The sequence below is a fragment of the Myotis lucifugus genome, unplaced genomic scaffold, assembly GCF_000147115.1.
Source record: "Myotis lucifugus unplaced genomic scaffold, Myoluc2.0 scaffold_34, whole genome shotgun sequence".
NCBI lineage: Eukaryota > Metazoa > Chordata > Mammalia > Chiroptera > Vespertilionidae > Myotis > Myotis lucifugus.
The window spans coordinates 3,021,454-3,032,391 of NW_005871082.1; positions in this window are offsets into that span (position 1 = coordinate 3,021,454).

Sequence of the window (10,938 nt, forward strand, 5' to 3'; positions counted from 1 at the left end):
TCAGACACAGAATCTATTTCTGGGGCCATACAGGTCCATATGGCCAGAAGCAAACCTCTGACTTAATTTTTCTACCAGTAAAATGGAGCTAAAAATGTCTTCCCATATTTACCTCATTTTTGTGGCTAATGTAGTCATGTTTTTAAGAAACGTGGTCTTGATCTAAAACTCCTCAAAATAAAAAGCAAGCTTCACTAATAAGTTTATTCGGACCTGTTCAAGCCCATAAATTTCCTCTAATAAAACATTCTTTGGGAAAAAAGTTCCTGAATTACCAACTTGCTCCACATGACTTTTATAAAACTTTGGTTACTTAGTGGGAAACAGGCAAGATTACCAGTAATTGGGGATAGATAGGATGAGCAAATTTTGCCTAAAGAATCATAATAATTACTCTGAATCTTTGTCCAAACTCAACCCTGAACTGAACCTGTTTGAGAGCTCTCTAGAAAAGCATGTTTCTTAATTATAACTATTCACCCTATAATACTTCTGCATCTTTCATGATTCTAGAGAGAATATCAAGAAAAGCTACCCAAATATTCCTGGTTCTAGAAAACAATTGTTTTAATTTTTCTCGACCAGAATGGGATAGAAAAATATTCAATAACAAAGGAGAAAAACCACTGACATTTTAATGGACAATGTGCTTGACAAATTGAAGCCTTAACAAAATTCAGTTCCTGTCAATATTTGTGATATTACTTTGCCTCTTCTTTAAGAGATTGTTTTATTCATCCTACACAGAAATATTTTCCTACTACCCTGGGACCTCAGAACTATGGGTCTCAAAAGAGCTATCAAAGCTATTTATTTTCTTGTGTGACAGAATGACTTTTCCAGATGAGTTAACAGGCAATGGGGCAAAAGGAAAAAAGATTGAAGATAGAACTGGATTTAGAAGAATGAATGTAATAAGGATTTGGGGGCAGGGTTGGGAGGATAGTGCAGTATCAATCAATGGTATTTGATTACTTCAATCACAATATATGCTAAGCAATGGGAAAACTGAGAAATATGAAGAATGTAGAGGTAAGTTCAATGAAATAATATGGAATGGGAAGTCAGTAGGTAAAACACTTTCATTTTCTATATGTATCCCCACTGAAAGGATATGAGAAATGTTAGAAAATGGGGTAGGTAAAAGCCAAAGACACCTGCATACATTATAAAATTAGTCACTCAAAGGATTAGCCATTATAAGACATTTATTCAATTAGCCATTCACTTACAATAAACACTTATTAAAACCTACAAAGAGCTAGTCATTGTGCTGAGAACATTGAAAAGAATCTCTGGATTAAAAACATGTAGTGTCCAGTAGGGGGAGACAGACATGTGAACTAAAGAAGGTGTTATAGGTGCTATAACAGAATTTCAGTATACAGTATAGTATAAAGCAAGGATTACCCAATTCTATGTGTAATAAGAGTCAATAAAGGGTCAATAAAGAAATACACAAGACCAGATGGTGTGGCTCAGTGGTTGACCATCAACCTATGAACCAGGAGGTCATGGTTCGCTTGGGGTCAGGGCACATGCCCAGGATGCAGGCTTGATCCCCAGTGTGGGGCATGCAGGAGGCAGCCAATCAATGAGTCTCTCTCATCACTGATGTTTCTATTTATCTCTCCCTCACCCTTCCTCTCTGAAATCAATAAAGATATATTTTTTAAAAAAAGAAAATACACAAGTACCATTAATTACAGACCTGCAAAATCAAATTTAGAAATGTGGTACTTGATTAATTTGTTTGTAATATTTTATCATAAATCTCTGTTAGAGGAACTTAAATAGTATTTTTGTCTTTGGGACATAAATTATTTAGGAATATATAACCATATAACCTTTCCTCAATAAACAAAGTTGTTACAGTTACACAAAATGAAAAATAAATTACTTCAAGCTTTGTTTAGATATATGCTGCCAGTAACAGCAAGAGACAGAGAATATGTGTGTGTGTGTGTGTGTATATGTGTATATATATTTACTTCTTATCAGTTGACAAAAAGTTAGTAGGTACAAATTCAATCTTAACATCTTCATGTTATAGATAAGCCACGGAAGCAAGGAAGCACTTCTTGGCAATGCTGTTCACTTCTAGTTAAAGAATACATCATTGGCAGGGATGGCAGTGACCAGATTCATTCTAGTTCTTCAAGACCACACTTGTATGATTTTGAGCAATTCATTTCATTTTTGGGTTCTCCGGGTACCTCACCAAGGTAAGCTTATATCGTAAAACACGTCGAGAATACAAATTATTAACTACAGAATGGCCAAAAGTAGGCTTACCGTTGTTTGTATGGAAAATAATACAATAATTAATAAATAATAATACAAGAATAAACTCTGTTTCATGTACTTACAACTGTAAACCTATTTTTGCCCCACTCTGTATTATAGCCTCTGGAATCTTTATACTGCTATAGGAAACAACATGGGTCTAGTAACTCAGCATGACTTTAATCCAAATTTCCATTCCTCCTGTTCTCTCTCAGTTGTAACTCAGGGCATCACTCTTGCTTCTTTATTTGTGATTATCGTTACCTTTTTCTTATCATGACAAATCACCTGACAGTATAGGAAGCAGAGTTAGAGATGTTGAGGATGTCTATTTATTAGGAAATTTCATGAGTTTGCTCAAGAAAAATGTGAAAATCAAGATTTTATGGAAATAGGATATTATATGAAATACAGAGCCTGTTGTATAAGAGCACAATGAACATTATTGTTTCCATATTTAGAGTATAAACTCCTACTGGGAAATAGTTAAACCTTAGGATTTTAAAGAACTGTTTACTATGGAAACATTCAAACATATGCAAAAGTAGAGTGATGAGTATAAGAAGCCCATGTACCCATCAGCCAGCTTCAACAAGTATAAACTCAAGACCAACCTTGTTTTATCTCTACCACCCTACCCACTTCCCTACTTCCCATGTAATTTTGAAGAAAGTTCTGGTCAAGTTTTTGATTCCCCAAAACATCTACATTGATTTTTGCCTACAGAAACCATCTATAAATTAGCTAGCTAATTTATTTATTCTCTTATATCTCCCTTTTTACTCAGTCTTTGACTTATCTGTCAAGCCATGAAGAAAGAAATATAAAATAGACATTTCTCCCCATCACTTCTGAGCTTGAATCCAATCTTTCATCTAAGTACCTTATGCTATGGCAAAGGTGTTTTAAAGAAATGCATGGATAGATCATAAAACTGTAACATTTTCCATAAATTACTGAACCACAGTAATTTCCTTACTTTCATTTGTTTTTACTGGTATATAGTACACATGATGACTCAGAGTGAGATTGCTTTTTAAATTATGAGGTGGTCTCAGTTTACTCATTTACATCCATCCCCAGATGCAATGTACTTCAAGATATGACATGAAATAACCAACTAGGTCATAAGAATCTGACAATTCTGATAGAACAAAAGCTGGTAAGAATTTATGGAGGTGATCAATGACAAGCAAATGTGTTTCTTCATGTAAAATTTCTCATAGGGAAACCTCACTGGTATAAGAAAATCATGAAATTTACCACAAAAACAAATATCATATGAATAGAAAACTTAACTTCTTAGTGAAACCCATAATAATAGGCCTCTATGTCTATTCACTAAAGTCATTCTACTACCTTGAGTCATCAAACATTTCCCCCAAAATAATAATCCCTCCCTTAGAAATCTGGCATCTGCTCAACTACTTACCACTCCAGAACAATCCCCAGCCCAAGAAGTGATAAATGGATGTTTGAGAGGCTTTATGGAAAATATAATACCTTTCCCAATATCACTGATCACTAAGGGAGAGAAAATGGAGAGTGGAATGGGAAAGTATATGCATCTATTTAGTTCTCTGCATTTTCCCCAAAATAAAGTATAAAATTTTACCTGATGCTACTTCAGAATAGTGTACTTGAATATGCATGTACATAAAATTTTTTAGGTGTGCTTTGCTATATTGGAAAACATATTCAAATAATAAATCTCAATAAATGAAAATGACTTTCTTTTCCTACAGTATATAAAAATGCCAGGGCAATCTGCTTTCCATGTTCAGGCACCAAAGAGCTAAACGTTGAGTGATACCCAACTTTATGAGTCACATAAAAATGAAATAAAAATGGGTAAGAAGATAAACATTTAAAGAGGTAAACATTGTCAAACAGAAATGATTACAAAGTTTGTAACAATCTGCAGTTTTCATTGTTTTCTATTTACCCAGCCTTTCCCACTATGAATTTCTTTCACTCATTTTCCTTCTTTTAATAATGTATGTTCCCATTATCATTGACATTAAAGGATGTGAAACTGGACTCAGTTTATATTTATTGGAGTAAATATAAGTAACTTCAAAATGCAAAATTTTCTTTATATACTTGAATGTTTCCTCTAGCTACTTTCATTTAATAGTTCTGGAGAACTGAACTCCTTTTTCACAGAGGTACTGTCTACATTGTACCATAGAAAACCACCACATTCAGTCTCTTTTTTACCTAAAAAACAGCAATTTCATATTATTTTGCCTAATACTAGTAGTATTTTAAATAGTAAAAGGTCTACAGATTGCCGTTGCGCTTGGGCTTTCTATGGTTATTTTTTGGTGAAATGTACAGAGAAAAATGGAAGTACTATTTCCATTAGTGCATCCATGGCATTACCTGAAATGTCATGGTTTGAAAATCACATCAGATTAATAATGAAAACAAATTAATATTATCTTTTAGTCTGGCTTGTCAGTGACTCTATCATTGGCCTAATGTAGCCCCTGGAAGAAACTACATACCCTACCAATTAATGTGTACAATAGGCAGAGTAGTTGCTTCTTCAAAATGATGACACCTAAAATGACACCTAAAAATATAGAATGTCATTATTTATAAAGCCCTGTAAATACTTTGAGTAAAAAATGTTTTATAGCCCGGCCAGCATAGATCAGTGGTTGAGCATCGACCTATGAACCAGGAGGTCCCAGTTCGATTTCTGGTCAGGGTACATAGCCAGGTTGCAGGGTTGATCCCCAGTGTGGGGCATGCAGGAAGCAGACGACCAATGATTCTCTTTCATCATTGATGTTTCTATTTCTCTCTCCCTTTTCTGTCTCTCTGAAATCAATAAAAATATATTTTAAAAATATATATTTTATAGACAATATATTGACTTATTACCAATAAACATTTAATGTTTAAGTGAAAAGGCTAATCTGTATAGGAGACATATTAAACAAGTCAAGTTCTATAAGGATGGTACTCAATTTAGCATAAAAAGACTTCTGTTAAATCTAAAACTTGAGATTTTACTTGTTTATAAAAGGTTGAAAACGTGACTAAGTCATTTTTAGAGTATAAAGCTAATAGTATATCTCTGCTACTCCTGAGGCTGTTATTCTTAATGGGAACTTTTATAAAACTCAGTTTTTGAATTGCCTACTCAATTTGGGGGTTGGCTTAGTCTGTCCCTGTTATAGACAAAGTTAAGTAAACTCCAGAAAGCAGATCAAGTACATTCTTTGGACATCAAGTCACTACTTCAATTCCTTCTGTGATCCACCTTCACTAAATTTGTCAAAACAAAGTAAAGTAACAGTGAAGAAATGTGGATTGTATCTTAGACCATTAAGCAAGTGGCCAATTATCTTTTCACATAATCTTTCTTTTATACTAATGATAATGATAATATCAATGCAAACAGCACCAAGTAATGGTAACTGACACATATTGAGGACTTATGTACCAGCCACACCTCTAAGTGTTTTAATTTAATCATTTAATCTCCATAACAATTTTATTGCATAAATGCCATTATTACACTTATTTTGCAAGCTAGAAAACCAAGGTTTAGGGAGGGGTGAAGCAAATTGCCAAGGTCAAGATCTTGAATCACAAAATCCCAACACTGGAAGTACCCATAAAGAACTTAATGAGTTTCTCCCTCAATTTGTGTGCTAGGCAAAAAAACAACAACAACAAACCTTCCCCTAAATAGATATTAAATCCTAATCTCTGGAGCCTGTGATGTTACCTTATATGGAAAAAGGGTCTTTGCAGGTGTGATGATGTTAATGATATTGAGATGGGAAAATTATCCTGGATTATTTGGATGAGTCCTAAATGCCATTTTATGTATCCTTCTAAAAGAGAGGCAGTGGGAGATTTCACACACACACACACACACACACACACACACACACACACACAACAAAACAAACAAATAAACAAAACAAAAAAACAATGAGAAGGCAAAGCAAAAAGAGATTTGAAGTGTCACCTGGAAGAGGCAAGAAAAGAATTCTTCCCTAAAGCCTCCAGAGGGAGCAGAATACTACCAACACCTTGACTTTGACTTAGTCATATTAATTTCAGATTTCTGGCCTCCAGAACTGGGAGAGAAAAAAATTTCCATTGGTAAAGCCAACCAGTTTGTGGTAAACTGTTACAGAAGCCACAGGAAACTAATACAGGCTGCACTTAAAAAAAGTGAGGAAAGTTAAATGGTTTTTTTGTTTGTTTGTTTTACTTTTTATTATATATTTCTTCTGAGTTTAGAGAGGGGGAGGGAGAGAGAGAAAGATTGAGAGAGAAACAATGATTGGTTGTCTCTCGTATATACCCAACTGGGGGACGAACCCACAACCTGAGCATGTGCCCTGACCCAATCAAACCTGGCAACCATTTGGTGCACAGGATGATGCTCAACTGACTGGACCACATGGCCAGGGCAAATTTTTTTGTTCTTAAAACCTCCAAAGAAGAGACTTTAAATTCTTCCTTCGGTAAACACTACATTCAACCATGTCATTCAACCATCCCTTCTAATTTATAAACCATCCGATTCCTTTTCTCCACCTACAGAAACAGATAGTAGCTTATTTTTGTCCTTTATGAGAGCCCTCCATACTCTAAGTGACTTCATATCACTCTTACATTTCACAGGATGAATAATTCTCATTTATCTTGTTTCTTTATTTCAGGACCAATTTCTGATGTTCCAATTATTTCCTACTTTTCTTCTGATATCCCACTACAGTTGCAAAACTCAGAAATGGTTCCAGAATTAAAATAAACTTTTTTTAAGGTCGAGGTATAATGGAGAGGTATATGGAATGAGGTGAGTGTAGTTATGTGATTTTCAATGTTAATATTGTAACTTTTAACTTAAAAACACTTATATTAATCTAGTCACAATCCCGCTAACATTAACAATGAATATATTTTTCCATAGGCATTTCTATTAACTCCACAAAGTTGCTTTTAGCCATCCAAAGAGACTATCAAGAAACTGTTAAATAATATCATGACTTTTATACTTAGAATTTAATCTATATAGAGTATAACAAATTGAAACAACAAATATTTATTTAGTGATGATAGATAAGATTTTTATAGAGCAACAATTATAGGGGACATAATATTCTCTAGTCTGTTTATGAAAATAATAAAAATTACAGATACACTCACTCACCCTAAACTCTGGCAGGTTTTACACAAACCTGGATGATTACTCTGAAATAGAAATTAGATTACTCCATAAAAGGATAGCCAACAGAGGAGACACTGTCCATCCCAACACATTTCCCCTTCTCAGTGAAAATAGAATTTAGGGTTCAGCAATAGAACCTGCTTTACTTGAGCCAGCAGATGTAGCCGTAATTAAGAATGACACAAGAGACATGAGGGGATTTCCTGGTAGGAAGGATGCATTTTCAATTGCCTGTAAAACTTTTTCAACACATCATCATCAAAACCAACCTCACTCTTTCTACCCTACATGCACTATTTTAGACCATGGTTTCTCAAACTCAGCACTGTTGAGATTTTGGACCAGATAATTATTTGTTGTGGAAGCTGTCCTGTGCATTGTAGAATGTTTAGCAGGTCCCCAGTTCCTTTCTACTAGATGCCAATTGCACCACCTTGCCCAATCCCCCTATCAAAATGTCTCCTGATGTTATCAAATGTCCGGGGGGAACAGAATCACCCAAAAGTGAAAATTGCTGTTTCAGAGCAAGCATAAATTCTAATTAATATAACCAATTGGCTAAAATGGGATAACTTAGAAACAAAGAGCAGATGTAATGCTTCTTTTAAAATGGTCTTGCTTTGAGATTTACATCCAAGATGGCAGCATAGGTAAACATGGTACACAAATCCTCCCAAAACCACATCTAAATTACAACTAAACTAAGAACAACTATCATTCAGAACCACCTGAAATCAAGCTGAATGGAAGTTCTATAACTATGAAATTAAAGAAGAAGCCACAACAAGACTGGTAGAAGGGGCAGAGACTCAGAAGGGCTGGTCCCACACCCACATGTGTCAGATGAACAATCAAGAGATATCTCAGCTGTGGAGGTCCCCCTGAAGAGCAAGAGTCCCAGTCTTATACCAGGTCCCCCAGCTCAGGGTTCCAGTGCCAGGAAGAGAAGTGCCCATAACTTTTGGCTATAAAAACCAGCAGGGTTTGAGGCTAAGGGAGGCTGAGGCTGCTGGAGTCCTGGGTAGTTCTTCTTAAAGGGCCAGTACCCAGATTTACTCAGACTCACTCCCTCTGAGCTCCAGCACTGGGGCAGAAGCTTGCAAGGAACCAGGGACATACAGGGGAAAACTAAATTGGTTGTCATCAGGGCGAGATATGGAGGGGCAGCTTTCTCCCAGACAAAAGTGCTGGAAGAAGCCACTGTTCCTTTGAGGAGCCCTCAACCCCAAAGATCTGGCAGATGGGTGCCATGTCTGAGACTCCATCAACCTGGCTCACACTGTTTACCCTATCCTGGTGATGCCCTGAGACCCTGCCCACCCAACTTTTGGGCCCACCCAAGCTGTTTCAAGTGGCTTTACCATATTAATGGCCTGTTTTGGCTCATGCTCCAGATTTTCCTAAAATCTCTCAAACAAGCAGCATCTGGCCTCACCACGCCCCATACCTTTCATGAAGTGGCCCAAGACTCAGCACTGGCAGCAGCCACCCTTGCTTTAGAGCTTGGACTTGCCTGGGTACTTCCAAGCACAGCACAAGAAGCAGCCATCTGCAGATCATTTTGTAGCTTATGCCTAGTAGCTCTGGACAAAACACAGGTGGTGGCTGACCTTGGCCTGCACCTCCTGGGAAGCCCTAGAGCCAGCAAACCCAGTGGACAGCTTCAGACTATATTGAAACATCACCATTCAATCACCTCCACAAGGGGCACATTTAAGAGGTGGACTCAGTGGGGATCATAACCTTGCTGAAATAAGTCCTGCCCTGTGTGATGGGCCCCTACACAGCTGATCCTCCAGGGTGGATGGAGGTGAGTGGTCAGTGGTCATAGCCAATCCTTTCAACTGATCAGCCTGGGTAAATCCCTTCCATTGACATGCCAATAGCAATCAAGACTAAGTTACAACTGAAGGGTATAGACCACACACAGGGAGCGAGCACACCTCATGTGCCCAGCTGGGTTGATTAGGGAGGCTTTCCACATTAGGCCATACTACCAACCCTAGGAGACATAGCAACTCTCTTTAATACATGGAAACAAACTCAGGGAGGCCAAAATGAGAAGACAAAGAAACATGACCCAAATGAAAGAAGAGAACAAAACTTCAGAAAAAAGAACTAAACAAAATGGCAATAAGTAGTCTGCTAGATTCAGAGTTCAAAACACTGTTAAAAGTATGCTCAAGGAGCTTAGTGAGGACCTCAACAGCATAAAAAATAACCAGTCAGAAATGAAGGATACTCTAACTGAAATTAAGAATAATTTACAGGGAATCAACAGTAGAGTAGGTGAAGCCAATAATCAGATCATTAATTGGGAATTTAAGGAAGCAAAAATACCCAATCAGATCAGCAAAATGAAAAAAGATTACAAAAAAAATAAGTATAGTGTAGCTTCTGGGACAAATTCAAGCATACCAACATTCACAGCATGGAGGTACTGGAAGGATAAGAGAGAACAAGAAATTGAAAACCTATTTGAAAAAATAATGACAGAAACCTTCCCAAACTTGGTGAAGGAAACAAATATACAAGTCTAGGAAGCTCAGAGGGTACCAAAGAAAATGAACCCAAAGAGGTCCACACCAAGACACATCATAATTAAAATGCAAAAGGTTAAAGACAAACAGAGAATCTTAAAAGCAGCAAGAGAAAAGCAGTCAGTTACCTACAAGGAAGCTTCCATAGACTGTCAGCTGATTTCTCAAAAGAAACTTTGTAGGCCAGAAGGAAGAGGCAAGAACTATCCAAAACAAGGATCTATAACTAAAATTATTCTACAAAGCTATTATTTACAATCGATGGACATATAAAGAGCTTCTGAGACAAGAAAAACTTAAAGGAGTTCATCACCACCAAACCAATCTATGTATATAAAAGCCTAAGCAACCAGCCGACTGGCCGGTAGCTATGACATGAAATGACCAACAGGGGGCAGACGCTCAATGCAGGAGCTGCCAAGCTGCGGTGACTTGGAAGCTGCGGTTCTTGGATGATGTACCCAGAACCAGAGAGGAGGAAGCCCAGTTCCAGGGTGCGTCACCCGAGAACTGCCCTCTCGCAATCCTGGACCCCGTGGGGGAAGTCGGAGAGCTGGTTTCAGCCTGATCCCCCAAGCTAGGCTGAGGGACCCAACCAGTGTACAAATCCATGCACTGGGCCTCTAGTATTATATGAAATGTTAAAGGGTCTTCTTGAAGGAGAAAAAGAAGGAGGAGGAAGAGGAGGAGGAGGAGGAAGAGAAGGAGGAGGAGAAGAAGAAGAAAAAAAGAATATGAAAAATAAAATGGCAATAAATACGTATTTATCAACAATTGAATCTACAAACAAAATGAACAAGCAGGACAGAAACAGACTCATAGATACAGAGAACTTTTTGTTGGTTGCCAGATGGGAGGAGAATTGGGAAATGGGCAATAAAACTAAAGGGATTAAGAAGTACAAATTGG